Source organism: Lissotriton helveticus, chromosome 11, assembly GCF_964261635.1.
Source record: "Lissotriton helveticus chromosome 11, aLisHel1.1, whole genome shotgun sequence".
In the NCBI taxonomy this organism is placed as follows: Eukaryota; Metazoa; Chordata; class Amphibia; order Caudata; family Salamandridae; genus Lissotriton; species Lissotriton helveticus.
Window position 1 is genome coordinate 328144941 of NC_136072.1, and position 17576 is coordinate 328162516.

The window sequence follows — 17576 nt, forward strand, 5'->3', positions numbered from 1 at the left end:
CACTGGACCCTCGTGCCCTGCAGGCTGTACTGCGGATCGGCCACCTCGCTATTGAAGGCATAGAGGCATGATTTGCCTGCGTTAACTCGTAGCCCCGAGAGGCCGGCAAAGCGGCTCAGTAGTGGGGCCTGCTGCTCCGGCATGTGGTTTACATCCCTGACAAAGACCAATAGGTCATCCGCGTATAAAGATACTTGATGTACGCCGTCTCCCAGGGGGATTCCGTCCGCCAGGAACTGCCTCATGGCCGCGGCTAAGGGTTCTATGGTTAGCGCGAAGAGCAGTGGTGACATAGGACACCCCTGCCGGGTGCCCCTGCCCACCTCCACCCCTTCCGAGATGTGCAGCCCCAGACGGACGCGGACCACAGGGTTCCTATACAGACGGCCCACCATTTGTAGGAAGTTTCCTTCCAGTCCATACGCTGCCAAAACTGCCATCAGGTAGCCCCACTCGAGGCAAACAAAGGCCCTTTCTAAGTCCAGCACCAGGCATCCCGCCCTGGGCCAGACCGTCGCCGCCTCCGTCATGCCTCCTGAGATTCAGAGATGTGGATCTCGCTGGTACGAAACCATTTTGGTCCGAATGGACTAAATGCGGTACCATCGGTGCGAGCATTTTGGCCAGTATCTTATAGTCTGTGTTGAGCATTGCCAACTGGCGATAAGAGCTCAGGGACATGGGGTCTCTGTCGGGCTTAGGTAGAGACACCAAAAATGCCTCTCGTAGAGAGGATGGAAGGTGGCCCTCGTCTATCGATGCTCTGTACATCTGAAGGAGCTGGGGCGCTAGGATGTCCCTATTTGCTTTGTAGTATTCGGCCGGCTGACCGTCGGGTCCTGGCGATTTACCCGTCGCCAGTGCCTGGACCGCATCTCCCACCTCCTCCAGCGTCATCGGGGTCTCCAGCTCCGCACTCTGGGCTTCTGTGACGGTTGGCAGCGCGATTAACTCCAGAAATTCAGTCACCACATATTCCTGCCCAACACCCCTAGATCTGTAAAGGTTCCGGTAGTGGTCGGAAAGCGCCTGGTGGATTTCGCGCTGTGTATACACCCCTGTCCCGTCCCCCGAGCGGATGGCACCAATCGGGGCATTACGCTCAGTGGCCTGTATCAGCCAGGCCAGTCAACGGCCAACCCTATCCGCCTTTGCGTGCGTCTTGGCAGCATGCGCTGCATAGTTGTGGCACCGCAGTCGCTCAAGTAGGACCGCATGCTCACCACGAAGCTCTCCCAGCCTTAACGCATGCCTTCCCGTTCCTTCCCCCTCCCGCTCGTACTGCAGAAGTTCGGACTCTATACGGGTCAAGGACGCGGACACCTGTGTGCGGATATTCCATGTGGCCCCTATACAGTGCCCCCGGATAGTCGCCTTGTGAGCATCCCATTCCACCATACGGTAGCTCGCTGAATCCTCATTCTCCTCAAAGTAGGATAGGATGGCAGTGCCCAAAGAAGACCTAAATTCGGCGTCCTCCAGCGCAGCCGGCTGAAGCCGCCAAGTGGGCACCGGGGGTCTGTCTGCCGCCGAGCTAATCTGAAACCACAGGAGGTTGTGATCTGAGTGACTTGGACAGAAGCGGGAGCAGGGACTGGGAGCCAACTATTCTGTCCAGACGGACATGGAGACCGTGCACCGCCGAGTAGTATGAGTATATTTTGTCTGTAGGGTGCTGTACCCGCCAAAGGTCATGGATGTCCCAATGCGCCAACCAGTCCCTGAGAGCTTGCGCCGCCGATGTCGCTGCCACCGCCCGAAGGGGTGGAAAAGAGCGGTCGATCTGCGTGTCCAGCACCATGTTGTAGTCACCGCCTAAGAGCCAGGGTAGGCCCGCATACCGCTGAAGGATGTGGTTTAAGGACGCTAGAAAGGTAGATTGTTCCGTGTTGGGGGCGTAAATAGAACCCAGCAGTATCTCCTGCCCATTGAGTCTCCCCCTCGCAAAAGTGTACCTCCCCTCCGGATCTACCTGTGTGTCAGTGCATGCAAAGGGAACACCTGCCCGCACCCATATCGGTGTGCCTCGTGTGTGCGCCGAGTAGGTGGTGCCATGTAGCTGCCCCCTCCATCGCCTGCGAAGTCTCTCCAGTTCCACCCAGTACATGTGCGTCTCCTGAAGAAGCGCGATCCCCACCTGGTGACGCTGCATATATGCGAAAACAGAGTACCGACGCGACGGGGTGTGCATGCCGCGGATGTTCCAGGTCATGATGTTGGTGCACGACATGGGTCATGTTGCGGTGCGACCACCCGGGGGGCCAGGGGATGGAACGTGTGGGGCCGAGGGTTAGGCTCTCGGGTGAGGATCTCTAGGTGCCGCTCCTGAAACATGTGAACCAGATTTAACATTATAACTGTATGGGCGTACTCCCAACGGGGGGTGCGTCCAGATTAGGCAACGTGCCGACTGTTTAATGTGTCGTGACCGCTATGTACGTGCGTGCGGGGGAACGCGCAGTCAGTGATGTCCTCAGGTTACTCCCTCATCCAGGGCCCTTAGCGCTGCTATGGTGCGGCTGAATAATTACGGACAGTGTAACGTACCGACCAGTGCAAGCTGCCCATTGAGACCGCCCGCTTAGTGTTGATCGGGTTTGTGACCCAGAGGGGGCCATCACTGTGTACCTACGCCGCGCTAGTAGCTCCCAGGTCTATGTTGTGCAGACGCATGCTTCCAGTGTCAGCAGCAGCATGTAGCAGCATGGTACAGTGGACATAGAAAGGGCAAACCCATATCTGCAGAGCCAGCGGTAGTGTGCATCAGCTTGTTACATTGAGCATACAAAGGAGCATACAAGTTGGCCTTGCACTGGGCACCGGCAATATAGCAGTCTATCTCAGGTCCATCATCGTTCACATTATGTAGTCCGCTGTTTGGGGTGTCCCCACAGGCAGCGTAGTGTCGTCCGAAATTACTGTGGGCGGCGAGGATGATCCGCTCGCTCCAGTTCCCTTTGTGATGTATCATTCGGGCCTCCGAGTCCAGCCACCGCTCCCAGTGTCGCCACCGCCTCCAGCGCCTCCTATCGCATCTTCTCCGGGCTGGGCGCCGTGTGTCCTAGGCCAGCTCCTCTCTTAGCCCCTTTCTTAGCCCCTCTCTTCCTCCTCCTCCTCCTGGAGCACTGTTCCTGCCACCCGCCGTCTTCTGGGCCCGTCGATCGCGTCCCCGTCCACTGCCCAGACTCCTCCAGCCAGTCCCAGACTTCCGATGGAGCCTCAAAGAAGCGAGCACCCCCCTTAGTGACCATGCGGAGCCGCGACGGGAACAGCAACTAATAGGGTAGTTCTAGGTCCCGCAATTGTTTCTTCACTGCCATATAGGAGCCACGTCTCCGTTGGACCGCCGCTGTATAGTCCGGGAAGAGCATCACGTGACCTCGGTCCCTGTAGTTGAGGAGCTTGAAGAGAAACGGGCGAGGTCTGCCTCCCAGTCTCTGGGCTTGCGCCGGCACCCTGTGCGCCCTTTCCACCACAAAGTGCGGAGATAGTACTCCCTCCGGTAAAATTGTTCTCAGCCAGGTCTCTGTGTACCTTTCAGGTTCCGTCCCTTCTTCTCCTTCCGGCAGGCCCACTACTCGGACGTTGTTGCGCCGAGAGTGCCCTTCCGCGTCCTCGGCGCGGTCTTCTAGCGCCTGGACTCTATCAATGAGGTCTTGCAGCGCTGAAGCATGGCTGCGCACCATAGGTTGGAGTTCTTGGACCGCCTGGCGTTGCTCAGTTTACGGTGGTCCGCGTGCAGCAGCGTGAAGTCCGATGTGACTTTATCGATCCGCCCCTCCAAAGACGACTTAGTTTGCTCCAGTGTCGTCCCTATGCATTCCACCGCCGCCAGAACTGTGTCCATTTTGGCCGGTAAGGCAGCTACGGGCTCCATGGCCATCCGTCTCTGCTCCTGCGGGGGGTCGGGGCAACCCGCGTCCTGTTGCCACGTCTGCGCTTTGTCCCGAAGTCTGCCCATTACAATTTGCTGCGTCGTGGGCATCAGCCAGCCTGGTTGTGGGCTTCCGGGTGGTGTCAGGGGGGCAAGGATGGCCCCTGCTCCTATCAGTCAGTCTATCGACACTGCGAGCCAGCCAAAGGGACACCGACCGCGTTGAGGTGGGCCCGCAGAGGCCGTCGTCGAGTGGCAGTTCACCATGCAGCCCCGCTCCCGGGCTCCTCCCTGCGCCCTCACCCGCTATGGCCGGATGATAGGGGCCGCAATCTCCCCTTAGCTGCTTCCTGGCTAGCTCAGTTGTTAGCTACGTCTTCAGGGGTGGCCAGGCTCGCTCAGCTAGGTCGGGCCGGCAGGCATTGTCAGCGACCTCCTCTCAAATGTTCCTCAGTCCGCCGCGTTCGTGATGGTGGCTGTGAAGGAAGCAGCCTGTTCACTAGGAGGCAGGGCTGCGCATTGACAAAGGCAAATGGGCTATAGCCGACCTCCGCCGGCAGGCGTCCACCCTGCGGCCCGCAGATGCTGTAGTTTACGCCGGCTGTCTCTAGGCCCTCGGCGCTCGCCTCCCCTCAGGCGGGTGTGGAGCGCAATTTATTTTTATTTATTTTATTTATTTATTTATTTGAACTTATAAGGCGCACAGCTACCCGCAATGGGTTTCCCGGCGCCAAGGGACAGACTGAAGAAGAAAAAACTACAAGGCCCAGCGGAGAGATGGCTATTCAAAGAAAACAGTGCTTACTCAAGAAAACTTATAGCCGAAAAAGCCAAGTTTTTAGTCCCTTACGGAACCTAACAAGGTTAGTTTCCAACTTCAGACTCACAGGCAGGGCATTCCACGTTTTAGTTGCCAGATGCGAAAAGGAGCGGCCGCCCATCTTCACCAGCCTAAATCTAGGAACGACAAATAGGCATGAATGAGGCTTTGAAGATATTTGGGGGCAAAGCCCTGTTTAATCTTAAAGATATAACATAAAGCCTTAAACTTGATTCTATTTTTGATTTCTAGCCAGTGTAAGTCGCGAAGGGCAGGGAGAGCCGATGCTTTCCGGGGAACGTTACATAGCAGCCGTGCGGCCGCATTTTGGGCTACCTGGAGTTTTCTCAGCGTAGTCAGATCCGCACCAAGGTAGAGAACGTTCCCATAGTCAGCAATGTCTTCCCAGGTACACCCCTCACCTCAGCAGCACAGGTGGGCCCCCCGCCTCCAGCTCCACAGCAATGGCGCGTTCTCCGTGGCCGGCGTCGCTCGCAACAGATGGGCCGAGTGCTGTGGCCTATGGCGAGGGCCACTCGTTACGTGGGTGCCTAAAATGGCGTCCGAGTTAAAATGGTACTTTAACAGCGCGGCCTGCGGTCAGCCACACTCTCCTCGCCTTCTGCCCCCGACTTCCACCGTCATGCAGTGCCTCTCTGCCCCTGCCACTCCGAATCTCAGGCACTCACCAGGGTCGGGCTTCCAGCCTGCCGCCCGCCTCCCGGGCGTCACAAATGATTAGGCAGGTAATGCAGATCAGAATGTCTTATAGGCCGCCATATTGGGGTCAGGCATGGCAGAGAGCACAAGGTGAGTGCAACCCCACTTACATGACACCCACCATCAGGATTGTCCACGTGGAGATCGAGGCATCAAGCCGCAGATGCCAACTGGTCCAGAAGATTTTGGAGCTGCCTCGTCTGGCTCAGCGAGATCGCAAGCACGGTCTCGGGCGGATCGGGAATCCGGCGCCATCTTGTGCTTGTCGCGCCGGTGTAGGGCCCAGGCCGCAGGTGATAGTCAGGCAATCTGAGTAGGGTTCGCCGCTGTGCCAGGGCAGTCAGGGCATGCGGGTCCACCCCGGGCAAGCGGGGGACATCACCTCGGGTGCGGCACTCAGTCCAAGCTGCAGACACGTAGTCCGCCGCAGGGTCGCCACCACCAATCGCCGCCCAAGCTCGCAGCACCGTCCGCGCGCCAGCAGTCCCAGAGGTCGCGGACGGAGATATAGGAAGCCGCCTCAGCCCCCCTGGGTCACTCCGTCTGGGCCTCCTCACCACCTCTCACCGCCTTCTGGAAGGTCGCGCACCCCAGCGATGACTCGTCGCGGCTGGTCTCTGCGGCACCGGGCGAACTCCGGCGCTGCCGCCGCTGTGCCACCCGAGGCCCCTCAGCGCTGCCACAGCCAGACCTCGTTTCTCCGCCGCCTGGAGTCGGGTCGCTCCAGTCCCGGTGGCCTCGCTGCACTGTAGCACACCAGCTCTGCACGGTCCAGCTTGGAAAAGAGCACCGCAGCAGGATAATCTCAGGATAATAAGGGCCCGTGGGCAGAGCTCTACAAAGTCATGTCCGCCATGTTAGGCTGCTAGCCACGCCCCCCCAGTACAACTGACTGATTATGAAAAATTAGACAGAAATATTCCACTCAGGAGTACGTTGTTATTTAATCACAAAGTACTACCACACATATTCAGTACAATGCATGAGTTCATAAGTTCACAAATAACAGTGCCCAAAGGGTAATGGGGAGGGGAGTGAGAGTGGTAGGAAATAGTGCAAGGTAGGAACATGAAAACAAGTCAAGCGTACTTATTCAGAAATAATAAAAACTCTTCAAAAATTACTTTGTGCGAGAGCCAAACAAAGGTGCAATCAAAGATCATGTAATTCAGATGACCAGACTTCTAGAGAAAGCATTTTAGTAGAAGCAAGGAGCGTCTGAAACCTTTGTTGCCCAAAGGAAAGGAGAAGTTTGGCCACAGCTCGCCGCACCTGCTACGCGGGTGCAGCATCGCCGCATCCATCAGGGCGAGAACGCTTACCTGGGGAAGAACTGCGAGGCAGGAGATCAAGCACTGGGCGCCAGCAGGGACTCAATGTACCAGGAGTCCGTGCTTGATTGAGAACACCTGGTCCCGTGCCCTGCTGCAAGACCCGCCCACAGGCTACCATCCGCATTTAAACTCCCCGCCAAACCAGCTCTGTGGGGGCCGCATTTTAGCAGAAGCAAGTTAGCAAGCTAGTTTTCCGGTGCACACCTTTCATTTCGGTGGGCATGGAAATAGGCCCAGCAGGCACACCTTCGCAGAGCTATCATGAGTTCTCTCCAGGGTCGCCCCTGTCTGTTTCACTACTTCAGTCCAAAAGGGAGACCGTGTCAGACACTTAGACACCATGTGGATAAAATCCACATCCTGTTGGTCACAACTCTGGCACTTACGGATCTCCTCTCTATGAATTATTCTAAGCTTGTGCGGAGTCAGATAGGTCATATGTAAGTAATTAAACTGAATGCTTTTCAGCCTTGTATTGCAGGATATTGACTTGGGCGAAGCTAAGACTTTCTCCCAATCTCGGTCTGTGAGTTGCCTATTTAGGGCATGTTCACAGCAGCCTCTGATTTTAGGTAGTGATTCCAGCGATGTCTTCACTAGGGCCATGTAGAACCACTTCACCTGGTGCTAAGCAGCTCCCAGGGAAAGCAGTGCATGCAGTTTGGGGTGTGTGTCCGGTTCTTCCCTATACCCACCCCATAGATCGTCAAATGTGCGGGCCAGGTCTTTATACTGGAAGAACTGGCCCACTGGCAATCCATATCGTACCACTAGGTCCGCAAAGGGAATCAATGCCGTCTCCTGGTAGCAATTTCCCACAGTCTTTAAGCCCACCTCTATCCATTCCGTTAGCCGGTCCGGGATGAATATCTGGCACGGGGTTCCATGTGGGGGGCCCACCAAGGGGAGCCGTGGTGTGTAGTTAGAAATCACAGGCATCCTAGACACACTTCTCTTCCAGCACTGTAGTACTGTATTTTGTAGTATTGACTTATAGGGGGTCACCACCTTGTGATTTAGTATCTTGGCTAGCAAGAGGGTGGAGATTTCACCCAACTCGCCCAGAATGTTCCTTCTACATTTGGGCTCTTTCCAGCCACTGCACCAACCATTGTATCTTGGAGGCTAGATAATAGAATTCGAAGTGGGGCACTCCCAGTCCTCCATTCCGTATTGGGTGCTGCAGTATTGCCAGCGAGACTATTTTACAGCCTTCACCCCAAATTAAGACCCATACTAACGAGTCCAGTGGGATGAACCAGCTACTGGGTAGTACCAGTGGGAGGTTCACAAAATAGTACAGTAATCTGGGCAGCATAACCATTTTGGTCAATGATCTACGTGCCATTACAGGTAGCTTTAGTGAGCTCCAGAAGTTCACACAGGAACTAAGCGATTGGAGTACTCTATTCAGGTTACCTTCACGCATATTCACCAGAGAATGGTAGATATGTATACCCAAGTACTTGAAAGTGCTTTGGGCCCAGTTGAGATCCTCTGGGAGTGTCAGGGGCCTCGTCAGTGGTCCCGGTATTGGGAAGAGGTAGGCCTTAGACCAATTAACTCGTAGTCCTGTCAGGATGGCAAATCTGTCTGCAGAGATGTAGCCGATTCGGCCACTGACTCAAGCAGATAAACCAAGAGGTCGTCAGCATAAAGCAAAATCATGTGTTGCCTCCCATCTAGGGTCAACCCCAGCCCAGTCACCCCTTGTTGGACCAGTGCCACCAGCGGCTTCATTGCCAGGTTGAACAGCACTGGTGGCAATGGCCGTCCTTGTTGCATGCCATTAGAGATCCCGTACTGGGCAGACTATCTCCTGCCCGTTTTGACTCTCGCAGTTGGGTGGGCATACAATAGTTTAAACCATTTAATCCAGCCCTCTCCTAGCCCCATTCTCTCCATACCTTCAAATAAATAAGTTCAACTAATAGTATCAAAAGCCTATTCGAGGTCTATTGATAACACTGTGGCGTGCTCATTTGCTTTCGCCTCAGGGTGGTATAGTATTGAGTAGAGCCTCCTCAGGTTCATCCCTTCAGGTATTCCGTGAAGGGATGAACCCATTCTGGTCCATGTGAATCAGTGTGGGCATATGTGGGAGCAATCTCAGTTTCAGTACCTTGCTTAAGTTCTTGAAATCCATGTTATGCATGGATAGCGGTCTGTATTCTTCTACCTGGATGCCAGAGGTTGTTGACTTAGGGAGCGGGATCACTAGGGCACTTTGCGTGGAGTCAGGGTGTTGTCCCAGTCTTAATGATTAGCATATAGGGCCTCCAATCTAGGCGCCAATGTGGAGGCAAAGACTAGAGTAAAATTCAGCAGGCAGACTATCTGGTCCTGGTGTTTTCCCTGTGGCCGTTGTGTGGAAAAGTAAATTTTGCCATGTTCTGTGTCCCTACGTGTCATCCATCACATGTTATGTGTGCATGATCAATATGCATATGTTATTCCCCATGTCCGATTCAAGACGCAATTATAGTTGTGTCCACCTCTGGTATGTCATTCCCCAGTCTCCATGAGTAATATGAGTATCAGGCCTATGTAAAGCTACGTTGCCACGTTTCTCAGTGTGCACGTTATTTCATTATAAAGTCCCCGTTTCCAGGCCTCAACAGGGCCCGGACATCAGATTTAGCTCCTGTCTCCTGAGCCTCGCTGAGGAGCGATCCAGCCCCCACCTGTATCCTCGACCTTTCACTTACTTCCTGCCTCGCAGTGCCCGGTGCAGCTTGGCTCTGCCTCTGAGTCTGCCAAAGAATATGTTATGATTCCAGTTATCAGTTCAGCCCTCCTTCTCTGCATTCCTAAGCTACTGAACTGCATCAATAGTTTCCGTCATTGTCTAGCCTATTCGGCTCCATGTTAAGAGAAATACTGTATTTAATGGTCATTTAATATTCTTCATCACGCACTACATGTAGAATAAATGCATGCTCTAGTCTTAGAGTCAGTTAGCTTTTCCCCTCATGACTTCTAGTTTGTATCAACATGTTCCCTAAACATCAGATACTAGATAGGGTTTAGGTACATGTCGCTCCGACCCTCCAGACTTTAGTCTCTGCTCCTAGCACAGAGTTCATAGCCCCCAGCTTCTCCTAGTAACACGTCATTGTCAGTTTGCGCGCACCATTAGGTTAGAGGTCCCGGCTCCTTAGGTAGCCCCCTCCAATGTTTCCGCCCATTTCATGACATATTCTATTACGTTTGCATCACATGTCTATGTATACGCCCTGTTACACCTCCTTTGTACCGTTATCTTTCGCGACTGCTACACGTCACACCTACTGCTCCACCCACTGCTACGCCCATTGCAATGTAATGCTATGTGTTTGCGTTATGTATATATGCTCATGTATTGTTATTAAAAGCCAGCGCGCTCATCCCAGACCCAGCCCCAGCAGCTGCTGGGCCCTGTCATCCTATTCCTATGCAGGTTGTCCTGTTCCTGTCCTTATGCTGTATTAAACCTGCAAAACTCCTTCTACCTCGAATCTTGACTCTTATTTAATGAGCTATCTGTTATTCATTCATTCACTCAAAAATAGATCCGGTATTATTTATTTATATACCACATAATGGCGCCCGAACAGGGACTTGCCCTTTCCCCACGCGTCGGTGAAGCCACGCCGACCCCTGACCCTCTGCAGTCGTGACGGAACTCTTCTGCGCAGTGGCAGATATTTCTGCTCAAGTATCCCTCAGGCCCACGGAGGAGGCGGTCCAGCATCCAGACGAGACGGTGGAGGAACGCGGCGAGTCCCGACCAGAGCCCAAGCCAAGAGTCCAAGGTCCGAGGTATCCGGAGGTCCACCCGTAACTGAAGTCCGAAGTTCGTCGTCCGTCGTCGTAGCAGTGCAGTCCAGTCCGAGGCCTTCCGTTCTTGCTGCCCGGTGAGTACCGTTACTGGGGTGGTATCTAGACAGGGTCAATCTAATTGACTCTGGTCTGTGGGTTGGTGGTACACAGTCCCACAAACGAAGTGTTCACTTCGGTGGATACGGGTCCTGACGTGTCTCATTAAGAGACCGGTAAGTTTCGTACTGTTTCAGCAGTGCATCTAGTTCCTGTTCTAGTCAGTTCTGTTCTCGAGAAAATTCATGTATTCTGTGTTCCGTATTCCCGGTAGTATTCTGTTCGAACTGTTATTTTAAATGTTTTTCATGTATTTCAATGTCGTGGTATGAATGGGGTATAAGTATCGTGTTTATTGTGTATTGTATTGTGTCTAGATTACAGTTCAGTCATGCCCATATTTTCCAAGTTACGTCAGTTAAAAACTAGAAAGGGTCTGCTGGAAGCAGCAGTTCCCGTCCCGCCTAGGGACAGTCCAGGTCACTTTATGTATCAGAAACATGGCATAAGTGCCATATTGTATCTAGATTTATGGGTAGAATATACCAAACAGTTAGAAGAAAAGTATAGATGGCCCGTATCGGGTACATGGGATGCCGAATGCATCATGCGAGTAGAGGAGGCATTATGGAAAAAGAAAGCCAGACAATCACAGAAAGACGCCATCGAGTTGTGGCGCAAAGAAGCTCATAAAAGAACCGAAAAAGAAATCAGAAAGTCAGAACTAAGTAGAGAATCCCAAGAACGAGCCCAAGAAAGAGAATTAATCGAGATAGGTGAACGAGTTAGAACTGAGCAATCAGACAGACAGAGGAATGCCCTCATTAAGGGTATGTATCCTCTTCTTGCTGAGGGCTTGCCAAAAGCGACCCCAGAGGCATCCAGTAATTTCCCGCCACCGTTAGTTCCGACCAAGCTACGTCACAAACCGACCGCAGCTGATATTTTTATTTCGTCCTATCTGGACGACACAGTCCCCGAATATGCAAATCCTGTTCGCGCTCCGCCAGTCCCTGTAAATCAGGTAATTCCTGCTCCTCCAGACACCGGGGTGCCCTTAACAGCCCCCCCGGGTCAGCCCGCCATACAAGTCCAGCCCACGTTACAATTACCGACCCTGCCAGGACGAAAAGCATCAGTTGATGATTCTAGTTTAGGGGCCGCAGGAGGAGGTCTTCCTCAAACCCCGCCGCCATACAAGCGTTTATCAGCACTCGAATTACATGCTCAAGCATCACAGCGTACTCCTAAAAGTAATAAGTCTGTTGCAGAGATCAGGCAAACCCTTGGCGAATGTGTCTATGACCCAGTTCCAGGCGAATTTAATATGGTTTTATATTCCGTACGCGTAAGGAGAGTGACCGAGTATCTAGTCACCCTGCCGAATATGAAAGAAGATCTAGACAGGATATATCGTTTCATCCGTACAGGGGATGACCCACAAAGTATTAGTGATGCCATGTCTCAAAGGAAAGCCGAGATTCAGCGCATGATATTAAAGTTCTTAATTAACTGTCTAATAAGAGAACAAGATTATCCGTCTAAAGACCCGGAAGAAATGAAAACTCTAACAAAGTGGAGTGATAATATAGCCGAAGGAAAGCACAATACCATTGGTGCCATGGAAAGTATGTACAAGAAAATTCGTAGAGAGATAATAAAGATACACGAACAGCGTAAAGCAGCACAAGTAAGCGAGAAAGAAAGTACCTCTGATCCTGAAGAGGAAGACGATGAGAATACCGCCAGAATAGCGTATGTAGGAAAACCTAGATTTCCAGATCGCCATTTACGTCTAGAACACAAGCCAATTTCCCATCATTCAGCACCAGAACAAGGTTCCCTAGAACAAGTATTCCAAGCTACCGATCACATTCTGAAATCACGAATCGGTTATAGTGAGTTAAGTACTATGCATGAACAAGAAATAGTTCGGTCAGCAGTCCGATGGATTACTGATTCTACCACTTTTCCAGACGAAATAGTGGCACAAATGTTTCTGAAAATGCCCCCAGCCGAGCAGCGACTGGTGGGTATGTATATGATTCAGCACCTCATTACTTTGTATGAGGGTCAACATTCTGATCCAGGCCCGTTACATGATATCCTGAACGAGTTATTCCAGTACAGATGGAGAGGTCTAGGTACCGATTTAATTAGTGTCATTCTAGAACAACGCCACAAATATAGAACGTTTCTGAACCCGCATTTTGTTCATGTCTCACCCCCAGAAAGTAAACCATTTTACATGGAAAGACAGAATCCGTTACGAGAAGTCCACCCAGTCAGAGGAGCGGGTGGCGAAATGCAACGAGTGTTTGTTTACACCCCGATTACAAAGATGGAACTCCTCGAAATGAAGAAATTAATTCCCTGTCATGACAAAGATCCAGCAGGGTTCCATAGAGAACTAAAAGACATGCTCCGTATGGGAGAATACACTTACCCAGATATCATTAAAATGTTAAAAGTCCTGTTGCCCGCCGGGGTGTATGAAAAGCTCAAAGAGAAAGAATGGGAGGTGGGAGAGAAAAAGATAGATTGGGCAGTCCTAGAAGCAGAAGATAAGATACGCGTACCAGGTACTGGTCTAGGAGAGAAATGTAAAGAATTACCAGAATTATTGATTCAAGTTTTACCCAGATTATTGACAACTAGAAAAGAAGACTGGGATGCAATCTCAGCCTGTAAACAGAAACAAGATGAAGATATTAGTGATTTTTATTCTAGGTTTGAAAAGTGCTTTAGTATCAACAGTGGTCTCAAGACAAGTAGTGAGTCGTACCCTCACCTTTTCGTTACTAAATTAGTCGAGAATTCAAGTCCACCAATTAAAAACCGAGTTCTGAAAGTCGAAAGTACCTGGCAAGCTAATACTCCGTCCCAGATGCTCCAGATGCTCCAGTATCACCAGAATAGAATCAGAGAAGAACAAGAACACGAAAGAAAACGTATGAAAGACACGAAAATGAAAGTGCTAGTTGCACAATCTGTTCCTCAAGACAGTCAGAAGAGGGGTCCGAATCAAGCCAGTCATCCTGCAGCACCCGTTAAAGGGAACTGCAATTATTGTAAACAGCCAGGTCATTTCATAAACGAGTGTACAGTTCTGAAACATAACATAGCTACTGGTAAGACTAAAGAAAGACCACGTCCGCCTAGACAAGAACAAGTTTCACAGACTCCTCAGTCACAGAATGCACCACAGACAGTTACAGCACCGCAGCCTATTGCTGCAACACAGCATGTTACATCGCAGATGTACCAGTATGCACAGTCTGAGTATCCAGAGTATCAGCAGTATTCATGAAACAGCCTAGAGAGGGAGGTAGGCTTGCCTCTCATCGAGATACCTGTAGATCAAGAGGGTCCCTATGTTCACAGTCAAGTATTAGGGAAAGACAGAAAGTTTTTGATTGATACAGGGGCAAGTAGGACCACAATTAGTCACGCCGAAGTTCCAGGGGCTCCGCTCTCAGGCTCTAGAAATGTTTCCCTTGGATTTTCAGGAAAGCCTATCGTAAATGAGATTTCAAAGCCAGTCACTCTAGAAGTAGGTCCATTGTCCCGCACTACTGATCTGTTACTTACTAAGTCATGTCCAGAAAATCTGTTAGGCATTAAGACATTGAAAGAGTTAGGTGCAGTTATATGTTGTTCCCCCGAGGGAATACGATTGTTCCTACGTGACTTTAAGGGTCACTATGTATTACGTGATTTTGATCCAAGACTGTCTAATGTCCCACAGCATTTATGGGCGCAAGGTCCAACTGATGTAGGTTACATGCAAATCACACCCCATCGTGTGACTCTCAAACCAGGTGTAGTGTTACCACGAATCAGGCAGTATAGATTGCCACCTGAGGCTGTAGCAGCCTTATCCAAAATTATAGACGAGCTCATGGCTCAAGGAGTAGTTGTAGAAACTGACTCCAATGTATGTAACTCTCCGATCATTCCAGTCATGAAACGTACTGATCCAAATGCACCCCCAGTATATCGATTAGTGATTGATTTACGAGAACTTAACAAATGTATTATTCCTCAGTACCCAGTTGTCCCAGATATCTCTTCCCTATTGACAGCCATTGATTCCGAAGCCATGTTCTTTACAGTAATCGATCTTAAGAAAGCATTTTTTAGTGTTCCCATCCATCCAGACAGCCAGTTTCTTTTCGGATTTTGTTTAAATGGAAGGAGCTATATGTTTACACGAGCTCCTCAAGGTTTCACAGAAAGTCCTAGTATTTACAGTCAAGCACTTAAGAGACAACTAGACAATATTCACATGCCAACTGACACTGCCCTGCTCCAGTATGTCGATGATCTATTGATCACAGCCCGTTCTGAACGTGACTGCGAGCGAGCGTCACTGACGGTTCTGTATTTCCTAGCCGAGATGGGGCACAAGGTGTCCCCTTCGAAGCTTCAATTCTGTGTCCAGCAAGTGGTTTACTTAGGACACTTGCTGTCCAAGAGGGGTAGGCAGTTGACACCCGATCGCATCCAGTTGATAGCGAGTCTTCCTCAGCCCAGGACCCAGAAGGAGGTACGTGCCTTTATCGGCCTCACTTCTTACTGCAGACAATGGATTCCTCAGTATGCGTTTCTAGCCAAGCCACTGATACAGTTAACGACACAGGAGACAGCCGCACCGACTGTCCTCCCTTGGACATCTGAACATACACTTAGTTTCAACGAGTTAAAGAAAGCTTTATGTCAAGCTCCAGTTCTAGCTACACCGAACTACAGTAAGCCTTTTACACTTTTCGTCACTGAACGCGAAGGTACAGCATTATCTGTTCTCACACAAGATCAAGCAGGACAATACAAGCCGTGTGCTTATTTTTCTAGCACATTAGATCCAGTCGCCCAGGCTTTGCCCGCGTGCCTCAAGTCAGTTGCAGCCACAGCACTAGCTATCAGACAAAGTGATTCCATAGTTTTAGGACACTCCCTGACGGTACAAGTTCCACACTCCGTGGAAGTTCTTTTAAACCGAACACAAACACAGCACTTGACAATTGCACGTTTAACAGGTTATGAATTGACACTGTTCCAGCCACACATAGATATTAGACGCTGCAACATCCTGAATCCTGCTACACTGTTACCATCAGTTAGTTCAAATCCTGCCGCACACGACTGTGTGGAAGTAGTCAACATTACGACAAAGCCAAGACAAGACCTGACAGACATTCCGTTACCAGATCCTGACCTGACACTTTATGTGGATGGTTCATGTATGAGAACTAGTACAGGAGAACTAGTAGCCGCGTATGCAGTGACTACTGACACTGAAGTTATTGAAACACACCGTATTGATACCCTGTCCGCTCAAGCAGCAGAGCTAGTTGCTCTGACACAAGCCTGCATACACGCCAAGAACCTGAAAGTTAATGTTTACACAGATTCACGTTACGCATTTGGAGTTGTACACGACTTTGGAGTGCTCTGGCAGGAGAGAGGTTTCATGACTTCTCATGGAACCAAGATTCAGCATGGTCTCCTTATTCAAGCTCTGTTAGATGCCATACATTTACCGACATCCATTGCTATCATGAAATGCAAAGCACATACGAAAGTTACTGACATTATTTCTCAAGGTAATGATCTAGCAGATCGCACAGCCAAGCTTACAGCACAGACTCCAGACATTCCAGTTAACATGACACACACTCCAGATCCGACTACATATATGACCGTTAAGGACCCTACTCAAGATGTCATAGATATCCAGTTACATGCTACTCCCGATGAAATCAAGAAATGGTCTGAACAAGGAGGGGTCCAGACAGATCAAGGATGGTTAACAAAGGGTAGGACCGCATGGTTTCTCCCCGACTCTATGGTTCAAGTCATCATTAATACCGCACATAGTCCAGCACATTTAGGAGAAAAAGCAATGTTAGACAGTATCCAGAACATTTGGTTTAACAAGCATTTACGAGCTGCAGCCAAGCAGAAAGTCCGTACCTGTATGATATGTTGTCAGTTTAATCCAGGTAAAAGTGTCCCGGTGGAACAAGGTGGTTTCCAGCCCCCTGACCACCCTTTTGAAGTCCTCCAGATGGATTATATTCAGATGGAGCGATGTCGAGGTTTCAAGTATGTCCTTGTAGTTGTATGCGCTTTGTCCAGATGGACAGAAGCATATCCAGTCCCAGATTACACAGCCGCGACCACTGCCAAGCAGTTGGTTTGTGAGTTTTTCCCTCGATATGGACTCCCTAGAGTCGTATATTCTGATAACGGTCAGCCATTCTCATCTGAGTTGATGAAGCACGTTTCCCTGTTGTTAGGGTACCAGTGGAAGTTTCATTGTGTACGCCATCCTGAAGCAGCCGGTCTAGTCGAGAGACATAATCAGACTCTGAAAATCCGAATTGCCAAAATATGTAAAGATAAGGGTGTGGACTGGCTAGTAGCTCTGCCAGTTGCTTTGTTTTATATGCGCATGGTCGCACATTCCAGATCAGGTCTGTCCCCGTATGAGGTCGTCTTCGGCCGCCCCCCTAACATGTGGGGTACTCCTAGACCCCGAAGTATTACTGATGTTTCATGTAATATGCTGACAGATTACCTAGCTTCCTTGATGTCTGCCCTCAACTCATGTCGTTCACAGGTTGCCGCCGCATTTCCAGACAATACCGAGGTGGCACCGCATGAGATCGTTCCAGGTTCGATGGTGCTCGTCCGGAACTTTGACAGATCAAGTCCGCTGGAGCCACGTTGGAAGGAGCCCCGTCAGGTCCTCCTCACCACCCGTACAGCTGTGAAATTGGAAGGACGCCGCGGCTGGGTACACCTTTCGCATGTCAAGAAATTCTACGGATTAAAGCCGGTCTCCAAGAACATTTCCCAGGACTTAAAGACTTGTCAAAACATTGTTCCTAAGGACTGTCCCGCAAATGACATTGATACAACCCCTCCCTTGGTAGAGAAAACTCCGCAGCAGGAGTATAAGCAA

The 17576-nt window shown here is 50.6% G+C and overlaps 1 protein-coding gene across 1 annotated transcript in view; it reads left to right on the top strand.

Moving 5' to 3' along the window:
* Positions 1 to 17576, top strand: part of THAP4 (THAP domain containing 4) — a 379695-nt gene that overhangs the window by 43161 nt on the left and 318958 nt on the right. The window lies entirely within an intron of this gene.